A 23,670-nucleotide genomic window follows, 5' to 3' on the forward strand; every position below is an offset into this window, starting at 1 on the left:
TCCATCAACTTCCAAACAGGAGCTAAATATCAACAGGGAGTCCTATTGATCCACTCTTGAGATTTTGCTGTTCCCTGTCACTCAGACACTCTTCAATATCACATTTATTATTCTTCATTGGCATAGGTGATGGCAGTGATGTTGTCCTGAGGACTGATTGCTATGCCCAGATGATCTGTTGAAGTTGGCTGCCTGATCCAACATACAGCATAATTGAAGAGGACAAGGAACAGAATCCATTCCCGTTTCACCCCAGTAACTATGCCAAATTCAACAGAGAGCTCTCCATATGGTCTAACACAAGTGAGGTAATGTGTATATTATGCCATAATAAATGAAGTCTCATAGGTTTCAATGGCTCATAGTAGCTATCAGGAATCTTTCCTAGCAACTCATGGGAAACTGAGCAGCATGTCATAAATGGTAAAGCCATAAATAATTTTGCAACTCAGCCACCAGGGTTGTTGTGAAATGCTGTGCTTGCATTATCCACTCTAAACACTGACAGATATGTGAGCATACCTGCCATTTTGTAAGCAGGCTCCCCTGCAGAACACAGGAGCCCTGAAGGATTGGCATTTTAACTGGGAAAGATCTGAAATCTTAAGGAGTTCTGAAGACTCTGGTCTCTATATTGTGTTCTTTTTTAATTCCAGAGAAAAACGATTTTTAAAGACTGTTGGCACTTGTACTTCTCAGGAGATATCTAATGAGAAAGATAAAATAGAGTACTCACGGGGGATATTGTATGATTACCTAAAACATTCATTGACCCTTCCTGTGGAGGATTCTGCTTCCCTGTTCACTGACATTGTTTTGCCATGTGACCTGCCCGTGAAATGTGAGTGAAAATGTCTCACACCAATTCTCAGCATGAGCTTTAAGAGGCATCATATGATTCTGCCATGTTGTCTTTCCCTCTGCCACGAGGCCAGTACTATCCCACAAAGGATAGTACTTACGATGTGCCAGGTATATGAACCCCACGTAGGGACTGCTCCACGAGTCTGAGCACTGAAGTGAGGACCTGTGGAGCAGAGCCACGGCCAACCTATGATAAGCACGGACCATGAGCAGAAGCAAACTGCTGTTGTTGTCAGCCACAGAGATTTAGGGATAATTTATTACTGCAGAATAATTTACTTTAAGATGGCTGATATAGATCATAGCACATGTTTAAGATAATATGGACTATTTAATTCTAATTGCTTTAACAGTAACATTTAACATTGGCAACCCATGAACCTGAACAAATGATGATAAGAGGATTGGTTTTCAGTAAAATATATATATATATATATACTAGTTTCTGCTGCCGTTGACCCTTCTCTTCTACTTGTACATGATTCCTTGGGTTGACCTACAGCAGTGTGCAACCAGCATGAGTCTGCCATTACTCTTGCATGCAAAGCTGCTGGTGCATCCTGTTCTCTTACTTGTCTGACCTCCTACTGCCTACCAATTTTTCTCCCTTCTGACCACCTTAAGAGAAGAATTCAGAGACCATATGCCGTATTTCAAGGTTTGCTGATCTACGCTAGCATACAGTAGTGCATGGTAGTGCATGGTGATAACATGGTCATATTGAGCTCACTGTCTGTCACTCCCAAAAGGGATCAAAGGAGTTGTATCAAATACCTCCTGGAAAAGGCAGGCCTGGGGATACTATATGTGGGCAGAGGTTCCTGGAACTTAGATTGAAGTCAAGGGTGGGACAGACGTGGCTAGAGGTCTACCAGGGGTAGGTAGGTAGGGCCATGGTCCCTGGGGATAGAGCCAGGGAGTCAACACCTGAGTGGCCATATTGAGCAGAGAGGTGGAGTTCAGGCATAAAAAAGAAATGAGACCAGAGTCTGGGAGGAGGCTGGGAAAGGGAGGGAATTGTGAGAGAGGTTCTCAGGGGCTCTCCAGCTGGGCCCCAGGGTATTGTAACGTGCTTTTGGTTTTGCCTTTGGGTATGGAGGTTTCTGTTAACAACACAAAACCAGTTCAGGCCCTCATCAGCTCAGTGTGTTTATATGTATACATGAACAAAATTGGGCTCAGCCATTGTCCCAGTGAGTGTATTTTTTTTTTTTTAAGATTTTATTTATTTATTTGACAGAGAGAGACAGGTGAGAGAGGGAACACAAGCAAGAGGAGTGGGGAAGGGAGAAGCAGGCTTCCTGCAAAGCAGGGAACCCTATGTGGGGCTCAATCCCAGGACCCTGGGATCATGACCTGAGCCAAAGGCAGACGCTTAATGACTGAGCCACCCAGGTGCCCCAGCAGTGAGTGTATTTGTGATCAGCCTCCAGAAAGGTGAGCCTGGAAAGCAGAACCCCAGAGCTGGGTAGATCCTCCAACTCTCCACAAGGGGTCTAACCTCTTCCTCCAGGAGCTCCTCAGAAGCCTACTTCTGGACCAGGGCCTATTTTTCACACAGCCAACTGAGGAAAATAAGGACAATATAAACTGGGTTTTTCCTAAAATTCACCTAATCGCTTTTCTGTGTGTGTAAATGCACTGCTTTTTGATCTTTAAATTTATCTTTTTTTTTTTTAAATATCAGTGGTAATAATATTTGGTCATTTTTTTCCTACTTTAATATCAAAAAAGTAACAACCCTAAGTCAGTCTGATGTTTTCTTAAAAGTTTACTGGCATGTGAAATCGAAAGTCCAGGAGTTACTGATCTACACTCACAAGTTTTTAGCTGGGTCATTTTCCTGGCCACAGGACAGTGAAGGTACAAATCCAATGACATTGGGAGAACATGGAAATGGGAAGATTAAGTCTTTTGTTCCATCCCCTTCCTGCCACTAGACTTCCATAGTTGGGAAATTCTGAACAAAGGCCGAACCTCATTTTATCTGGGGCTTTCAAGGACTCTGAGAAAACATATAGTTTCCTCGGTAGACTTTGCAAATGGTTTTAGAATTTATAGAGGGCACTGAACTCTGTGAAAAGCAGAAGTCTAAGTTTTGGGGGCCACCTTCCTTTATCAAAAGTAGACTAGTCTGTACAAAGCTGAAGGTTGTATTTGTCTGTCGTTAGCCTCCTCATTGTGTGCCCGTGTCCCTTTCTGGATAGAGCTTATTCCAAGTCTCCCAGGGACCCTCACTTTCTACATCTCCTTAGGAATATCTGTGCTGGTTAGGAATCTTTGTTGCAAGTGTAGGGGAGGAAGTATAATTTTCCTTCTACCCTTCTGAGTTCTAAGCTGAAGCCCCTATAACAAAAGACAGATTAACAAGAGAAAAAGTTTATTAATATGTATACCTCATGTACACATGGGAGATACCCAGGGAAAAATAAGTAACTTCAAGGTGGCTTAGAATTCAGACTTAAACACAGCCTTAATAAGGAAAGAAGAGGGGAGATGTAGGCCTCTTAGGGGGGGAGTGAATGATTTTTAGGGAGGATGGATGGGCCCTTAGAAGAATAGATGGGAGGTATGATAGTTTGTGATGAAGGTGTGTGTGGGTGTGGTGTCCATTTCTAGTCTCCTCTCCTGCAATGAGTCAGTCTTCCCTGGTTCGTGAAACTCCTAGGGAAGGGATTGCGACAATTGAGTTCCTTTTGGAGGATCTATCTTTAAGAAGATAAAGGGAGTTCAGAGAAAGCCTCTCACTGCATTTGCTGGTTTTCATTTCAAGTGCCTACAGGTCAAAATAATCAATATACCAAAGCAGCATATTTTGGGTTGGCATGTCCTACTACCCTTTCTAGCAGCAGAAACAACTGTGGCTACTTTTATTGAAAACAATTTATTGGAAGGATATCCTATCCTTGGAAGAGTAGGACACCCTTCTAAAAACTACCTTTAGGGTAGCAACTAAAACCAAAAGGTATGTAGAGAAAATAGGCCTTGGAAAGCTATGAGTAGCTCTAGGAATCTAAATGGCAGGAACTCATGTCTTTTCAGCATGCCAGCACTGGGATGAATCAATCCCCAATCATTTATTATTCTTATTTTCACAGTTACCACCATCATCATTGTCATGGTCTCAATATTTGAATTCCAAGACAGTCTATTATCCTGGCTAGTGTCCTATGGCCATCCTGGACCCGAGGAGGGTGAGATATCCTGCTGGGCACTTCCATCAGGACCACAGGCGATGTAAGAGGGCAAATCCCCAAAAGGGAGGCTGGGGGGCTGTGACCAGAAGGTAAATTGTGGATTCTGGATGCAGAACAACAGATGTCCACTTTAGTCTCCAAAGAGACCTTTCTTCTCTGCATTCCACGCTTAGACCTCAGACATTCCCCCAAATCAAAAACTGATCAATGTTAGCTAGAAACTGATAAACTTTTAAACTCACAGGCCTGAGGGGAACTTCTATTTTAGCAAGAATAACATCTTAACTTAAAATCATTTCATAGTAGCAAAAATTGACTCTGCCTAAGAATAAGGCCAATACTGCATGTCAGGTAGATTTGCCTTGGGTTTTGCCATCAGGGAATTTAATAAATCAGATCGATGACCCTAATGCTAAACTTTGAATGTTAATAGGAAAAAAAAAATGCTGGCTTCTAATCATATTACCACTCCCAAATCATTCACCAAGCTAAGCATTTTAACTAGCCAAATAACTGTGGCTGAGGCGCATTAGGGCTTTTACCGCTTGAGTTAGAGACACCAAAGAAGAAAAATGTTCTTTTGAAGACTCTCTAGTGATAGTTAACTGTTTAAGACAATATTCTGAATGTCATAAGTCTTTCGTGAGAGATAACATAGTTTTATATTTCTTATGACTTGAACATTCTACAAATTATCCTCTATATCCTAGATCAACTTATGCCAGCAAATCTGGTTATAAATATAACTTTAACAGAGGATTTCTGGAAGACACATAACTCTGGTACTGAAAGAGTCTATTCCATCTCATTTAGTTTTTGATTATTTAAGAATATTTGAATTTCACATTATTTTATAATATTTTGTGCACTGCCACTGAAAAAAAATCTTAATGAGTTTTTAGTGCCATAGGCCTTTATTGTCTTTTTTTTTGTACACATGGCCAATTTAATTTTCAGCATACTAGAAAAAAATTTTTTTTCACATTGTAAGGGGGAAAACAGCTTGCTAGAATTGGATGCATGGCTTTTACAAAGGGAGTAGGTGCCTTGTTCAAATGTATTAGAATAGAATATGGTAATAGATTAATTAGTTCTGCACTTCACAGCAAATTTTTTCATACTCACCATTTTTCATACAGGTCCCATGAAAGTTAAATAGAAGTTAAACACATAGTGATAACCTTTGCCTTCTACACCCCTGATAATCATCTGCTGTCTCTTCTATTGATTATCTTGCCAACCTGTCAGCTCTTGGATGCCTTGTGCAAAAGAAGAACATTCTGACAGCCAGAAAGCAGGTAGGAAGGTAGAGGATATGGGATGTTAGCAGGATGTTAGCATGTCCCCTAATAACCAACTAAATTCCTCTTGGCACTGATCTCAGGGTGTGTGGTTTGAGCTTGGAATGAGTTACTTATAGTCTTGTCAGAAATATGGAATGATATGGAAAAATGGACACATATTGGATGAACCAAAGATTTCCAATGTACCCTATCTTGGAATTACAAAGGAATGGGGGAGAAGGGGTATTGAATTTTTGCAAAGTTGAAGGCCTACAGTCTTCCACTACCTTCTCTTCCTACCCCATTCCCCTAGCCATTACGGTGTTTCAAAAAATAGTACATTTACCTGAGATTTAAGAAGGCAAATTCAGGTCAGTCCCAGCTCTTTTATGACCTGGCCCTGGGAGAGGCACTAAGTGAACGACCCAAATTCTCTCAGTCTAACTTCCTTGCAGTGGAACTATAGGGAAATAATATATCAGAAGTGCTACCATCTAATGAGAACCTATATGTCTCAGGCACTTTATATGTACCCAATCCAGATATAATCTAAAAAAGCTGTCATCATCACCATTTAGTGTTGGGGATATTACAATTCAGAGAGGTTGAATAATTTGGAGATGAGCTCAAATCTTAAACTCTAAAACCTATATATTTCTTTATTGAATTACAGGTCATGTGTGCTTATAAAGATTAGAACTAGTCTGTTTGTTCAAGTCCTGTGAACTCATACCAAAATCTACAAAAAAGTGTTCAAATTCAATGTTGTATGATGAGAAGAAAATCATGACGGGGGTACACATACACCATATTACATTATGAATTACATTTGTAGACTCTGCATTCACAGGGGCTCTGCCATGAAGCTATTGGAGGGGCCATGCTACCTTTTCCGTACCTAACACCATTACTGTATTCAATCATGAGACTATATACCACTTAATAGTTATATAATAATTTAATAATAAAATTTGAGACTCTAAAATGTAAATCATGAAAGCAAATTAGAATCCCAGAAAATTAGATCACCTATAAGCATTTCAGAAATATTTTCTATTTACTACTTCTACCAGCAGTACTAAAATAACTTTAGTATTAGATATATTCTAAGATGCTTTGGAGTACCCTGGGATATTATTCAAGAGAAACAGGCTGATATACCAGGAAGTCTGTTGAACTTGAACTCAGGAGATCCAGGGGTCCAGTCCCTGCTCTCTCATGACTGAGTTATCTGGCTTCAGATAAGTCAAAACTTCTCTGGACCTTTGTGTCCTTATTTGTAAAGTGGATCCAGTCATTGCTAAGGTCTCTTCTAGCTCTGAGACTCTACAACCTGCAGTAGTTAAGGGGCATGATAAGGTAGATCACGTGGTTGTTTTTCCAACTGCACGGGCAAAAATGTACCTCATTCTTAGCCATCAAAGACACATATGGAGGGAGAGAAGCATTTTCTCTGCTACCCATTTGCAAACACTTGGTTGTCCACTGCCCCTATAACCTTTCACAGGGCCCAGCACATATCCAGCACCCCATAAATGGTCATTGAGAGCTGCAGCTGCTCCTGAACACAAGTATGATAAGGATGATGATCATGATGGTGACGATTATGATGATGAGGGACTGGTGCCGTGAGGCAAGGAAGCCTAATGAGAATGTTGCAGGGGCAGCTTCTTGCATGTCATACTTCTCCCCTTTATTTCCTCTAAGTTCATTTTCCCTGGCTAATAAGGATCCAAAGCAATGGAAGTCATCAAGTGATTCTGTCCAGACTCCAGAAAGGCAGGCATAAACTTAAAAGGTTTTATCTTTCTTCTATAACTCTGAAATTTGGCTCCTTGGGTTGGAGGAGGTGAGTGCCGTGGGTTAAATGGTGTCATTCTGAATTATCTTAGTAAAATATAGTTTTTGTTTGTTTTGTGGGCAAAATTGCATCTCGAGAAATCATAATCCTTTGTGAAAAGTTTCTTTTCTAAGAATTTAGTTTCATTCTTGGGAGACTTGGATGTATTCTTTTCCAAACATTCAGTTTTCAGTAGATAATGAAAGGCTGCAGGTTGGACCTTAAGCATACCTTCACCATTTTGTGTTATGGTGGAGGCGCTGTCCATGCCAAGACACAACCTGAACACAACCCTTATTGTTCTGCTGAAGTCCTGGTGTAGTGGTTCTGGAAACCTGAATAGCCTAAATTTGGGGTTATATAGTGATGTAATATATTGTCACATTCCAATGGGTTGTGCTAAAGGAAAATGCAGAAGGCCAAAATTAATTAATTAGTTAGTAAATAAATTAATTTAAAAAACCCAAACAGTAAAAAACCAGAATACTGAAAGCATTTCCTGGGGATACTCAGAAACACATGGATCAGTGATCCTAGACACCCTTCAGGAAAGTACGTTGGAAGTTCAGTCTAATCTGATTTGGGGCATTAAAAGAAGTATGACCTCACAAGACACGTGCAATAGGTAGGTAATATTTGGAATCAGTTATTTTCTCATAATTCCATGTTAGGAAATGTTGTATTAATTTTTATTTTTTTGAAACTTGCGTTTAAACTATTCCTATATATTTTGGGCTCCAAAAAATTGTGTCTCTTCACATTAAAGAGCGTATCTTCTCTTTCCTTTGTGTCCCTCACCCAGTGAGTAGTTAATGACTGCCTTTTAAACACATCATCAGGGAAATACAAATCAAAACTACGATAAGATACCACCTACACCTGTCAGAATGGGTAAAATTAACAACACAGGAAACAACAGATGTTGGCAAGGATGTGGATAAAGGGGAACCCCTCTTGCACTGCTCCTGGGAGTGCAAACTCGTACAGCCACTCTGGAAAACAGTATGGGGGTTCCTCAAAAAGTTAACAGAACTACCCTATGACCCAGGAATTGCACTACTAGGTATTTGCCCCAAAGATACTAAAAATACTGACTTGAAAGGGTACATGCACTTCAATGTTTATAGTAGCATTATCAACAACAGCCAAATTATGGGAAGAACCCAAATGTCCATCAACTGATGAGTGGATAAAGAAGATGTGTATATGTATACAATGCAATGTTACTCAGCCATAAAAAAGAATGAAATCTTGCCATTTTCAGTGTCATGGGCATGTAGAGTATACTATGCTAAGCAAAATAAGTCAGTCAGAGAAAGACAAATACCATATGATTTCATTCATATGTGGAATCTGAGAAACAAAACAGATGAACATAGGGGAAGGAAGGAAAAAAAAAAGAGAGAGGGAGGCAAATCATAAGAGACTATTAACTAAAGAGAACAAACTGAAGGTTACCATAAGGGAGGTGGGTGGAGGATGGACTAAATGGGTGATGAGTATTAAGGGGGGTACTTATTGTGATGAGCACTGGGTGTCATATGTAAGTGATGAATCACTAAATTCTACTCCTGAAACCAACATTACACTATATGTTAGCTAACTAGAATTTAAATAAAAACACATAACTGAAAAAAAAAAATCTCCCAGATTTTTAGGTTGAGATGAAAAGGTTTGAGACCCTTTTTTGTATTTCAAATAAATCAATTTAAGAATTAGAAAACATTTCTTAACTCACTTAAATCCCACCCTATTTGTTCCTTGCTTCCATTTATCAACTCCGGGAAATATTTATTATAAGTCTTGTCATCTATTTGCTGCCAAATTGCTTTGCCTTGTTACCTAGGGCAATGATTGTGATCAGTCTCTGTGTTTTTGAAGTAAACTACATTTATAGTAAAAATAATATGCTTTTTTTGCATAATTATTTCTTAAGTCACTGTTGGGCCAATTTTCAATGTTCTCATAGATACTAAGACAGAGGACATGGCATAATTTTCAACACTGAACTATATTTTATTAGCAAGTTTCCACTCTCTCAAACATTTGTAAAATAATAAGATTGTAACCAATTGATCAAGTAATTAGTGAAAAGGCTGAGTCTGAAAATGAAGTCTCCTGCATTTCCAGTCCTGAGGCAGGCTTCCACTTATGTAATATATTCATAATAAATACATTAAAGACATAAATTAGAAAATGCTCATTAGAATTGGTGGTGACAACAATATTGCCTGGAATACAAATTGTTTAATCTCTTGCCCTATAAACCCTAGCCCTCACTTCTGGTTGGGAAAAAAGTCCTTACTTGTGTTCTTATTGGTTTATATTTGCTTATTAATGCTGAGAGGATGTTCACTCCTTACATAACCATTGGGTCACGTGCTTAGTGGAAGAGCATTTGTAAATTCTCCTTTATTCACAGGTTTTCCTCCCCATACCTAATTTTCCAAAGTGATTACAAATGAAAACCATTTTAAGACACTCATTCTCTCCATGCCTTAAGAGTGTTTAAAGAAAAGAGGAATCAACATTTCTGGGGGAACTTATGATGTGCCAGGTATATGATCTACAAATATCATTTCAAATAATTATGCTCCTTGAATGAAAGAACAATGGCAGCAGGCAGCATCTGTGATGTGTGATTATTGCAATGCTCTTATTCTCAGTGGTTTCTCCTTTGCAGTACCTCAAGACAACCAGATTCAAGATTCTTTTCAGCTTATATCCGGTTAACGTAAGAGCAAAAGATAAACTTCAACTTACAAACCAAAGGTTTTAGTCCTAAGCCCAAATATGTTATAGCAAATTTACCTTCAAGGAAGAGTGTCTGAAAAAGGATTTTCTCCTCAAAATGGGAAAATGGGTTTTTGTATCTAGACACATTCAAAGCTGATGGTTCTTACACGAAGTGGAAGGATTTCAACTTAGAACCTGGAGTTGCTACCATGATTTTGTGGTGCTTTTAAGAGGGTTTTAGAAGACACTCATCAGTTTCTTTGATAACAACAATGTGGTTTAGACAGAGTTTTGAAGAATTCCACGTAAATTAACCAAACCCATATGGAATAAATCATGTGAAAATACAATTCAATATTAAATAATCGGTTTGAACCAAGTTAAAAATGTTTGGAAAAACATCCAGAGTGATTTCTTCAAGTTCTCAGTCCAGCTTTGAGAATTTAAAATCACATTTGAAATTTTATAAAAGTCCTTAAAATTGGTTCATAGTCCTCCCCCAAATTCTATAAGTTTCATTTAGCCCAATTTTAGCCCTCCATCATCTTGAACAGAATTCTACTCAATAAATAATCAATAAAGCCAGGTTTGCCACAGAAGTTGCTTTTATAATGTGGGCTTCCAGGAAAGTGACAGATTTCTGCATTCACATTTTAAACTGATACACATCAGGGGAGAGTGCTTGACAAAATCCTCTCAACCTTCCTCACACTATATGCAAAAATAAACTAAAAAATGAATCTTCTACCTACATGTAGAATTCTCAGAAAAGAATATAGAAGCAATCCTTTCTGACCCCGGAGCAAGTAATAGTGTCTTAGGTATGACAGCCAAAGCATAAGCAACAACAACAAAAATAGATAAATTGAACTTTGCAAAAACTAAAAATATTTTTGCTTCAAAAGACACATATCTAGGAAGTGAAAAGACAGCACACAGAATAAGGGGAAATAGTTGCAAATCATGACTTGTAAGAGTCTTATATCCAGAATATATAAACACTCAATAGTAAAAAAAAAAAAAACAACCTAATTTTAAAAAATAGGCCAAGGATTTAAATAGATAATTCTTCAAAGAAGATATACAAATGGCCAAGAAGCAGATGGAAAGATGCTCAACATCATTAGTCACTTGATTAGGGAAATGCACATCAGAATCACAATAAGATACCACGTCAACCCTACCAGAATGTCTACCATCAGAAAGACAGATAATAAGTGTTGGTGAGGATGTGGGGAAATTGGAACCCTCACACACTGCAGGTGGGCATGTAAAATGGTGCAGCCACTTTGGAAAATAACGGGCAGTTTCTTAAAATGTTAAACATTGAATTACCATATGCTCCAGCAATTCCACTCCTAAGTATATACCCAAGAGAACTGAAAACTATGTCCACACAAAAACCTGTACGTGAATACTCACAGTAACATTATTCATAATAGCCAAAAACTGGAAACAACCCAAATGTGTATCAATTGTGAGTGGATAAACAAAATGCTATAGATCTCTATAATGTAATATTACTTAACAATAAAATGGAATTGATACCTGCTACAACGTGGATGGACTCTGAATGTATCATGCTAAGTGAAGGAAGTCTGTCATATATTGAATGTTTCAATTCCATGTATTTGAAATACTCAGAATAGACAAATCCACAGAAACAGAAAGTACATTAATGGTGGTGGGGAGGTAGGGTACTGAACACATTTTGAAATTAGACAGTGATGATAACTGTTTAATATATATTATATATTTAATATGATATATTAAATATACTAAAAATAATGAATTACATACTTTAAAAGGGTAAATTTTATGGCATTTGAGTTTCATTTCAAAAAAGCTATTATTTCTTAAAAGACCCTTTTGAAATAAACAGTTCTTTCTGATTGTACATAATTGAGGGTAGTGGGTCCACAGTTTTATGCAGATAGCAGCTTTTTACAACATTACCTCCTAGGACAATAAATTGGTTAATTCAGGGCAGAGGGAAGGTGTTTAATCAGTCAAGCATGATGCATGGCATTAAAATCATCAACTCATGGACCAAATGTTCATCTTCTAATTGGTTGTCATTGCACTGTAGAGACATCGTCTTTATTTTAAAGTCTACAGAAAGCCTCTATTATTAACATCTGTGGGACGCTAGTGAATGCCTCTGGTACAGCTATTTCCAAGTAGCCCCCAGAGAAGCCAAATCAGATAAAGATCAACTTAAATTAGACTGCACTGGATATAGATTACCCCCCTCTCAGCTTTAGTTCTCTTTACATCATTCTACCATGCAATCACTGAATTAAAAAGTGAGACATATATTTAATCAGAGCAATAATTTATATAGTTTTGGGAAAAACTTTTGTAATTATAATCAGCCTTGAATGAAAATGGCTATTTTTATTTTGGACATTATTTTAGACATTTCATAAAATATTTATGTCAAACTTTGAGGAAAACATAAAGAAAACGAATTTTCATCCAACCCTATCATTCTAAGACTCTGTAACTTTATATATATATAAATATATATATATATATATATATATATATATATATATATATATATATATATATATACACACATACATACTCAGGCTTGTGGAGAATATAGATTATATCTGGATATGTGGACTCTCTAATCAAGGAACTTAATATACAGCTCCAAAAACAAGACTACAGCATGTGAAACCATAGGACACTGTGTAACTAGATGCTGAAATGACCAATTTCATCCAAACTTCTTTGCAAACATTAGCCAGCAATCGGTAATGAAATAAATCAAGTCCATCATTATCCATGAAGACATCATCCTTTGAATAAGTCTCCAGAATATGAAGTTATTGGGTGACTTTTCACTCATCAAAATAGGGATGTGAGTGTTAAAGAAAGCCATAGGCACTCTTAAGTCATCTACATGAGTCAGGAATGCAGATGGATAGTAAAATTGATTGGGTTATTAACACAATGCACCTGCCTTTCTGCTTAATAACCTGTTGTTTGATCTCATGATGACCTAATGATGCCCTATATAGCCCCAAAAGGACCAAAGACGTTTTCTAAGGCTCAACCACAGGAAATGGGAAACATTGGGAGAGATTGTTCAAAGAGAAGTGCCCAATAATGAGGAATCCTACAGCAGCAACATGTTAAAGGCTCTCACTTCCTACTGATGATTGCTGCTCAAATGTTTCCTTGAGGTAATTCCTTGAAAGTGTGTGCACGCGGCCAATCTCCATGGCTAACACATACACATGATTGGAACTGGGAAGCATACGGAACAAATCTGAGGTCATTAGAAGCTAAAAATACTGAACCCTCACACTTGCCCTGGAGCCAGTGTTCTCTAACAGAAGTGTCAAAGGGATTGTAATAAAATGAGCCAAGCAGCGCATCTACTCATTAGTACCGTGTACTTTTTAGATACCAAAAAACGTAATGATGGCTTCATGCACCATACTTTCATAAAGGAAGGGGCTTCAATTATTTAGTCTTTTGTTTATTCCACAAATATTTATCAAGTTCCTTCTGTGTGCCAGAATCTATGCTAGGCAATAGGGATGTAAAGATGAATGAGACACTTCTAGTCTCTGGAGGTTCACAGATGAGCAAGGAAGACAGACATGGGAATAATAATTAGTTATAGTACATTGTCAGAAGGGCTCTAATAAAGATTTGTGGAAGTGGTTTGGAGGACACAGTGTCTTACACTACTGGAGGTTAGGGTGGTTTTCCCAGAAGCAGTAGTGCTCTGATGAAGTTTTGAAGGAGAATCTGGAGATTGCCAGGCAGAACAGTGGGAGGAGGGGACTCCAGGTTCATGTACAAAAGCATGTAGGCAAGAAACAGCATGAATAGAAACCAAAGGTACCATGGGGGGGGGTGCATAATGCAGATTAGACTGGGAAAGGCAAAAGAGAGTTGTATTGAAAAGTGCTTTAACTTTGCCCAAAGAACTGAAACTTTGCTTTGAAATCAGTGGAGTACTATTCAAGGACATTTAACAAGAGAAGGACACAATGAGGGATTTTTGCCTTTCATTTAGCATCATTTTGTTTTTAAAGTCTACCCAGATGACATGTGTGATGGGTGAGGATAACATCAGAGGTGGGCGAAAATGATGATAAGAGATATAATGAAGAGGGTTCTGGACATCAGGGGGAGGATAATGAGAACAATAATGAGGTCATGAGAAACGGAATGGAAATAATTAGATATGTTCAAGGGATATTTAGAAGTGAATAGACAAGGCCATAGAAATAAAGGAGAGGAAGGAAGCAAGTATGATTCCCAGAGTTTCCCTAATGAAGAGGGTGAGTAAAGGAAAATGTTTTGGGGAGAAAATCAGTTCCGTTGTTGATACATTTGAGGTATACAATAAGCAATCAGAAACATGATTCTAGACTTAAGAAAGGTTATCTCACTAGAAATATGTGTTTGAGACCTGTTGGCATATTTAAGATATTGGAGTAAATGAAGAATCCCAGGGACTGTTAAGGATAGACAAGCACTGGGGAATATCAAAGTGTAAGGAGAAGACAGGGAGAGAGGAGCCAGTGAAGGAGGTTGAAAAGATAGTTTCAACAGAAGCAGGAAAGAGGGGCGCCTGGGTGGCTCAGTTGGTTGGGCAACTGCTTTCGGCTCAGGTCATGATCCTGGAATCCCGGGATCAAGTCCTGCATCGGGCTCCCTGCTCAGCGGGGAGTCTGCTTCTCCCTCTGACCTTCCCCCCACGCATGTTCTCTCTGTATCTCATTCTCTTTCTCAAATAAATAAATAAAATCTTAAAAAAAAAAGAAGCAGGAAAGAGCATTGAATAGAAGCAAGAGAGAGTAGTGCCCTCAAAGCCAAGAGAATAGAGTGCCAACTAGTACCAATGAGTGCTACCTACTCTTTTAGATCATGGGAAACTCAGCCAGGTAAGGAGACACAAAGGTAAGGGAATGGTTTTGTTTGGTTGGTTTGTTATATGAAGAGAATTTTGTGTTTATAAACTGGGAGGAAGAGGCCAAAGGAAATGGGAGAGGTTGAAGACACCATGTGGTTGAGAAGAAAAGGTACACAAATCACATATTCTTGGAGAGCACTACAAAGTAAGTCAATATAATGGGTGTCGTATGAATTGTATAGATGAAGGAGAAGATTACCACGGCCTGTAGTCATCAGACAAGGTTTCAGGAAAGACCTGAAGCAGAGACAACCCTACTTAGGATGGACTCTGTCCCCTCTTCTCTCTCCAAATTAAGTGGCTTTGAAGGTAATCATGCTTTGTCTTCCAAGCATTGGTCCTGCCTTCTTATTTATTATTGTATATACTGATAATAGTATTGCCTATGATGAAGACTTATTGTTAGGATAAAATGATCAAAACCAAGAAGAACTGTGCCAGTTAGAATTTAGAGCCTGCTGTTTTTATTGCTAAGTCTCTAATCAAGGCCTGTTTTGTAAACCAGTCAAGTTCACAGCAAGGCTATTACCATTCACCTTACATTCTCTGTGAGAATTTCTATGATGTATTGTATGTGTTGGGAAATGTAGAGATGCTCTCCTCAAGGCTATTTTAAGAATTGTTCTTATAACATGGTTCATCAGGTATTAAACTAGGTAGAATAAATATAAGGAATTTTTTCTCACATGGAGTTTCTCTTCCACTGGCTGTCAACTTGGTAAAGAACATCATAAATCACGCTGACAGCTATAGTGGGTGGGCCAGAGTTGTTCTGCCAAAATGGAGAGTTAGAAATTTGTTTATAATTCACAAAATATTACCTCTGTTCTATTCCTTATGGTAATTGTACTCAGATTTACTAATGACACATACATCCAAGGAATGGGGAAGTAAACAAGAAGGTGGTTATGTGGGCAAGGATCTATAATTCTTTTCTGAATGTTCATGGGGCTAGCTACATTAATAGGAGGTGTCAATGAGGTTATAAACAGTCCCCGCTAAATAGTACTGATACTACAATTATTGATAGTAACTGATACTATGGTACAGTTTTGATATTACATTACAGAACATTCATATACATGACAAATCTTATAATTCCCATATCAAATGTGTATTAGGTATTTTTCCCTGTGATACAAAAGTAGATACCGAGAGTTTGGGAAGGTTCCATAGCCAAGCAGTGGACCTGGACCTGGACCCCAGCCTTCTGACTCAAGCCCATCTCTACTCTTTGGACCATATCACAACTATTGCTTCCTTGATCGGTGTGCATAAAGAATACTCTCCTCTCTCATTGTTGCTGCCAGAGCATGTATGTTGTAGCCCTCACTGTGTTCAGATACTAATAATAGCTTGCAATGACTGAGAACTTAGGATGTACCAGGCTCTGCTCTAAGCTCTTTATGGTAAATCTGTGTGGTAAAAACTACTATAATCCCCATATTAGGGATGATTAATCTAGGCATTGAAAGGTTAAGGAACTTTCCCAAGGTCACATACCTAGTAAGCGGTGGGGGTAATGGATGCCAGGCTTTGTGCCAAATGCCTCTACATGGATTATTTCATTCAATTTTCAACATAATCCATATTAGTACCCTATTAGGTATTAACATCCTCCAATTTTTTATACATGCAAAAGATGGAGTTTAGAGATAAATAACAGAGCCCAAATCAAGTCAGTTTAAAATAAGATTCTGTACACATGAAATTAATAAAAATACCCAAACAGGTAGCTGATACAATATAATTAAGACATTGGAGGCATTTCTACATAATGAATGCATTAGCTCATTGAATCTTACACAATTAATTTCTCAAACATTTCTCTGAAATTTAACTTATTTTAGAAGTGATCTTTCTGTGAAGTATAAGTAATTCCTTTATTGTTAACATACTATATGGATTATTCTTGATATAGGAGTTAGTTTTATAAACTTCAGTTGCATTGTTAAAACACAAGATGTCTGGTCCTGGCTTTTTGCTGCTGTATCCAGCAGATTCTTCTGTTTACTCTCTACCTTTCAGATGCAGACTGCTAGTTATTGTTCATAGTCTGCTATGGAGTTGAAAATCATTCAGATATTTCAGGATTGTGATTACAGTATAAACAAATGCCTAATAAAGCTTGGGAACATACACATAAATAGAATATTTTTTAAAACCCACAATTAACTACTAGTAAAATTATAAACAAGATGTCTACAGAAGATAAGAGGAAATTTTTAAATGTTTATACTGAAAGAGAGAAAGCCGTGAAACCTGAATATCATAAATTTTTCATGCATTTAACATATATTTGTTGAGTGCCATCAAAGACAGACATTCTTTTTTTAAATATTTTTTTTTTTTTTAAGATTTTATTTATTTATTTGAGAGTGAGAGCGAGAGAGAGAGAATGAGAGAGAGAACACGAGAGGGGGTAGGGTCAGAGGGAGAAGCAGACTCCCTGCCGAGCAGGGAGCCCGATGCGGGACTCGATCCCGGGACTCCAGGATCATGACCTGAGCCGAAGGCAGTCGCTTAACCAACTGAGCCACCCAGGCGCCCAAAGACAGACATTCTTACAGTGGCAAACATACAAATAAAGTCAACACTTGGAAATGTTGGACCTGGATTGAATTTCCTTATTAAAGACATAATATTCATACTGTAATATAAAAAAAAAACCCTCAATGATATTCTCTCCACCAAAGACACATACAAAGGAAGGTACCTTGGAAACTTTGAAAATTAAAGGAAAGTTGAGATATATCAAGCAAAGGCTAAGAAAAAGGAAGTCATGGAGAAATGTCAGTATTAGATAAAGTAGAATAGTCAACTAATAGAAATAAGAGGGTAACTTTATATTGGTAGCAATTATAATTTACATAGCAGGAATAAGAGTTATAAACCATTATGTATCAGATAATACTGTATCAGGAAGCATGAGTGAAATACAGCTGTCTTCCACCTTTTACCCCTTTGTAGCATTTGTACATAGCAGTAACATGGAAATCTGCCTTGAGGCAAGATCAGTGAATGTGGCAGCTTGTGTTAGAGAATGAGGGCAGTGTCCCATGTGAGTGGCAAAGCCCAGGAAGACGGGCTATATCCATCCTCCTTTAACTCAGGCTTCCTATCTTGATGTCACTTTAAACAAGCAGTAGTACAAAGAATCCTAGCCCATTCCTACAAAGGCTGCTTAAAGGAACACACATCTAAAAATCACCAAACATTTGGGAAAGGTAACACAAAGAAAGATACACTAAACACAATGCATAGAAGAATTTACAATGGGGGCACCTGGGTGGTTCAGTCGGTTAAGCATCCAACTCTTGATTTTGGCTCAGGCAATCTCAGGGTCGTGGGATTGAGCCCCACATTGGGCCCCACACTCAGCTGGGAGTCTGCTTGAGATTCTCTCTCCTCTCCCTCTGCCCCTCTCCCTGCTCATGCATGCTCTCTCTAAAATAAATAAATTAATAAAAATTTTTAAAAAGAATTTATAATGGAGAAAATAAAATTAAGAGAAGAACCAGTCCTTGACTTTTATTTTTTATTTCTTTTTTATTTTTATTTTTTAAGATTTTATTTACTTATATGACAGAGAGAGAGACAGCAAGAGCAGGAACACAAGCAGGGGAGTGGGAGAGGGAGAAGCAGGCTTCCCGCTGAGCAGGGAGCTCAATACGGGGCTCAATCCCAGGACCCCAGGATCATGACCTGAGCCAAAGACAGATGCTTAGCGCCCGAGCCACCCAGTGCTCCAGTACTGGACTTTTATATGTATTATCTTCAGAATGGCAAAAAAAAGTATTGTGTCTATAAGAAAGAATCATCTAGATATCATGGGAATTAAAAACTTGCTTGTTGAAATTTAAATTCAATTCATGGGCAAAACAGAACAAGGTATACTGCTGAAGAATTAATGAGAGAGTTAGAAAATTGAAATGAAGATTTCCCTAAATATAGTACAAGAGGGGAAAAAATAAAGGACAGAAATAATAATTAAGAGACATACATAATATATCTTCTACATATTAGAAGTTTAACATTTATCTAGTAGGAAATCCAGAAAGAGAGATGAGCAAGAATGAAAAGAACATTTATTAAGTAAATAAAAAAGATAACTTTCCAGAATGTAAGAAAGATTTGAGTTCTTAAATTGAAAGTCTCTACCAAATGTTTAACAGAATGAATTAAAAGCAAACAAAACTTGCAAATCTAGTCACAATGTAGTGAATTCAGAACAGTCAAGCGAAAGTCTAAAAAGCTTCCCAAAAGAAAAAAAAAAAAACATATCCACAGCGCAACAAAAATCTGATTTTCATTTGCAATACCAGATGCCAGAAGGAACTGGGGGAAAGCTCTTCCAGAATGGCAGAGTAAAGACGTCTAAAAATCCACCCCTTTATAAAGGCAATGAAAACACTGGAAAAAAACTGTCAAAATCAACTTTTTCAGAAATCTGGATATTGACCAAATGCTTACAACATTGAGGAGTGTTATTTTTTTTAAATGGCTGAATCTCAGTAATAACAGTACATTTGTTTTTCTATGCTGATGTAACAAATTACCGTAAATTTAGAGGCTTAAAACAACAAAAATTTATTATTTTACACTTTTGTAGGTTAGAAGTCTGATACAGGTCTCAGTGGGCTAAAATCAAAGGTGTCAATGGGGCTGCATTCCTTTCTGGAGGCTCTAAAGGAGTACCTGTTTCTTTGCTTTTTCCAACCCACATTCCTTGGCTCATGGCCCCCATTCTTTCTTTAAAACCAGCCACACTGCATCTTTCTGATCCTCCTTTCATGGTCCTATCTACCTCTGATGACAGGTGGGAAAAATTCTTTGCTATTAAGAACTCATGTAATTAGATTGGGACCAACTAGATAACCCAGAATAATTTCCCCATCTCAGGGTCCATTATCTTAATCCCATCTGCAAAGTCCCCTTTGCCATATAAGGTAACATATTCACAAGATTCAGGAATTGGAACACGAACTTTTTGTGAGGGACCTTACTCTGCCTAGCACAAACTGCATTTTGTGATGTTTTAACTTGCCCTACTCCCATCCCCTTCTATCCAGATCCAAGGTAGACTTGAGAATGACCAACTATTATGGCTGTAACAGCCAGCACCTTAGTAGTCACTGAAGGTGGGCAGAATGAGTTTGGAGCTTCCCCCAAAGCTCATCCCCCAAGATTTGTCACTACTTGGTCTGGCAGCTCCCTAGAAAAACCCTGTTCTGTATTTGACCTAATTCTGATCTCCCTTAGTGAGAACAACTCTGTCCCTAGGGTATTTGTCAAAAACAAGCAGCTGCCTCAGGCACATAACAGCTGGGGAAAATAAGAGGCTGACCAAAAAAAAATATGAAAGGAAAATATGGGGAATAAGATGTTCTTACAGGACCTTGAAATTTTCCAATATATCCCTGAGAATCTAGAAAGCCCCACATAGGTGCAGGGCTGTGTGAATGCTCAAGAAAGACTCGAGAGGACTTTAATCTCTCCTTTTGGGCTAATCTTGATGCTCTACACAAGCAGGAAGTGAAGGCTAAGGCAGAGTTGTAAATTGTCAGAGGACTGAAGGTGTGCCCCAACACACAGAATCCATTGGCAAAGGCAGGGGGAATTCTCGGCTGAAGACATTTAAACAAAATTCTGTCTCATCTTTAGCTGACCACTAAACTAACTAATCATTAGCTGACCACTAAATCTCTAGCAGTGAATTCAGTGGCCCCACGTAAAAAAGAATACAGACTTGACAGAATTAGTCCAGGAAACAGACTAAAAACCAAGAGCAGTTACAACAACAACAATACACCTGGGGTGGGGTTCAGGGGGAGGAGATGGGGGGTGGATTTTCAGAAGACCTACTTTAAAATACTTAAAGTGTCCACTTCCCAACAACAACAAAAAAACCCACAAAACACACAAAAATAAGAAAGTGTGACCCTTACACAGGAAAAAATATAGTCAGTAGACATGTGTGGGTAAGTTCCCTGAGGAAACCCAGCTGTTGGAACTTATCAAAGAGTTTAAATCAGATATTATAAATATATTCAAAGAACTAAGGAGACTGTGTCTAAAGAAAAGGATGAGTATGATCATGAGGTCTCACCAAGTAGAGGCTATGAACAGTGAGAAACTATAAAAGAAGACCCAAAATGAAATCACAGAGTGGAAAAGCACAATACCTGAAGCAGAAACTTCATTGAAGGGCTCAGTAGCAGAACTGAACTGGCAGATGACACAGCCAACAAACCCAATGATGAAGCAATGGAGATTCTTCGGTCTAAGGAACAGAAAAAAAAAAGAATGAACAACAATAAACAGAATCTCAGAGACCTGTGGGCTATCAGCTAGCATACCAACATACACATCGGGGAGTCTTAGAAGGACAAAAAAAAAAAAGGGCAAAAAATTATATTTGAAAAAATAATAGCCCCCAAATTCCCAGTTGGAAGAAACACATTAATCTACACATTTGAGGAGCCCAACAAATGTAAAGTAGGATAAATCCAAAGAGTCACACCTACATAGCTCACAATCAAACTGTTAACAGACAAAGTCAAAGAAAATATCTTGAAAGAAGCATGAGAAAAGCAATTCATCAGAAACAAGGGATCCTTAATGGGAATCACACTGGAACCCTGAGCAAAATTTTACATACTATTGAAAAAAAGTATTAATCCAACCTATATTAAGTTAAAATGCTAATTGTAATCTCCAGGACATCCACTAAGAAAATAAGTAAAAAAATATATAGCAAAAGAAACAACAAGGTAATTAAATGGTACACTTGAAAATACCCATTTAACCAAAAGAAGGCAGTAATAAAGGAATAGATGAACAGAAAAGATAGAAAACAAATAGAAAGATGGTAGACATAAAACCTACCTTATCAATAATTATAGTAAATGTAATCCACTTAAATGTGCATTAAAATGCCAATGAAGATAATCACATGACTAAACATGAAGGTTAAGTAGTCAATATTTTTGAGAAGAATTCTCACCATCCTAACAAGGCCTATGGACCTGAGAAACAATGAGCGACAAAACATACTTTTCCTCCTGAAGCAGAACAACCCATTTGGGAAGGAAGAGGTTCTGGCCTCTCCCACAGGGTTTGTTCAAAACAGAACGTAGGTTGCCACTCCCTTTCCAACAGACGGTGCTCTCTGAAGCCACCAGTTTCTTTATCAATGTCTTTTATGCTATGTGAGGGTTTTATCCATGTGAGGGTTGCAGCTCTGAGTAGATAGTAGAGCAGGAAGTAAAGGAGGACTGGCACATTGGGACATGACCTCAAGGGAGGTGTAGCCCTAACATGTGAAGGTCTGTGGTTTCAGCTGAAGATGGGGTCCATAAGAACAGTGCATCCTGGGACTGTAACATGGTAGACAATTGTTGAATTTGCCAACTGTACCCCTGTTTCCTTTTGGAGAATCACCCCATTATGTGGCATCTTTGACAGTCAATGGAAGGTCCCTACTTTCCCCCGGTCAAGGATTCCAGTCTCTTTCTCGAAGTTTATCCATCCCATTGGCAGCCAATATAAAGCTGTCATTGGAAGCTGCCACTGTGGTTTCCACATTTGCCTGGCTCCTGGCTTTTCCAGAGCCTGCTTCTCCATACTGATCCTAACTTTATTTAAATTTTTGGTATTTTGTCCATCATGGATTTAAAAATATATATATTTTCTTAAAAATTGCATTAAAGTGTTACTTATCTCAATTACTGAGATTTTTAGCACCACCCTAAATTTGGCTTCTGAGGAAACTGCTTCACTCACCTCAGCCTTGTTCTGGCCTCGGGTCCAGCCTGTGAGTGAATGTTTCTGCTTAAAATAACAGAATCTGGAAGCCAAAGAACCTTGGCTTATCCAAGGAAATAGAAAAATAAAAAACTAATAAGATACATCAAAAAAATTGCTGCATACGTGGACATCTCAGGAGGAAAACTATGAAAACTAATAATTGTCATTATATTCGAATGTCTATCAAAAATTTAGAAAGAATCAACTGTGAAACTATTTGAAGTCCCTCCCCAAATATAATGAAAGGTCCATAAGCAATAAGCAATGTTTATGTGCAATGGAAAAACAGTATATAATTTATTATCACAATAGAACTTTAAAATACCTGAAAATAAATCTAACAAGAAGTATGCAGAGCTATATGAAGAGAAATATAAGCACTTATTGCAGGAACTTGAAAACGGCCTGAGTGAGGGAGTAGTCACTCTCTGAGCCTTGACCACAAGACACAATATTATAAAGAGATCAATTTTCCCCATACTAACATGAAAGTACAAAACAACCCCAATCAAAATCCCCCCCAAAAAATAGTTGTAAAGAAGCTCTACACTCTAATTTGGGAGAGAAAATACAAGATTGGCCGTGAAATTTTTGAGAAATAATGGTAAAAGAGATATTTCCTATAAGTTGTCAGAATATTACATACAGTAATTAATGTGACTTTGCAGTTTTAAATTACACTTATGTTTATAATAATTATTTGAATTATTACAAATAACTATTTTAATCATTAATTTGGTAATTAATACAATGTCACATTAATATAGGAATAAACAAACAGATCTTGGAGGAAATAAAGTCTAAAACTATATGTATGTTACACACACACACACGCACACACAATTTTAGCACATCGTAAAGGAGACACTTCCTGAGGGGGACACACTCCTCACTTTTGGAACCGAGACAAGTGGCTACTCAGAAAGAATAAACAAATCTAGAGTTTCTTCTCACACCACATAGAGAAGTTAGGTTATCCATAGCTTACATGTTGAA

At 37.9% G+C, this 23,670-nt stretch overlaps 1 long non-coding RNA gene across 2 annotated transcripts in view; it reads right to left on the reverse strand.

Annotated features, from left to right (window-relative positions):
* Positions 1–23,670, reverse strand: part of LOC123852571 (uncharacterized) — a 455,546-nt gene that overhangs the window by 99,421 nt on the left and 332,455 nt on the right. For both annotated transcript variants that reach the window (XR_010407436.1, XR_006792925.3), the window contains exon 4: positions 21,051–21,148. This is a non-coding gene — a long non-coding RNA (uncharacterized LOC123852571). The remainder of the gene's footprint in view (positions 1–21,050; positions 21,149–23,670) is intronic.

This window comes from Mirounga angustirostris, unplaced genomic scaffold (assembly GCF_029215605.1).
Source record: "Mirounga angustirostris isolate CCGP_5_RB_7025 unplaced genomic scaffold, mMirAng1.0.hap1 SCAF_14, whole genome shotgun sequence".
Taxonomy (NCBI): domain Eukaryota; kingdom Metazoa; phylum Chordata; class Mammalia; order Carnivora; family Phocidae; genus Mirounga; species Mirounga angustirostris.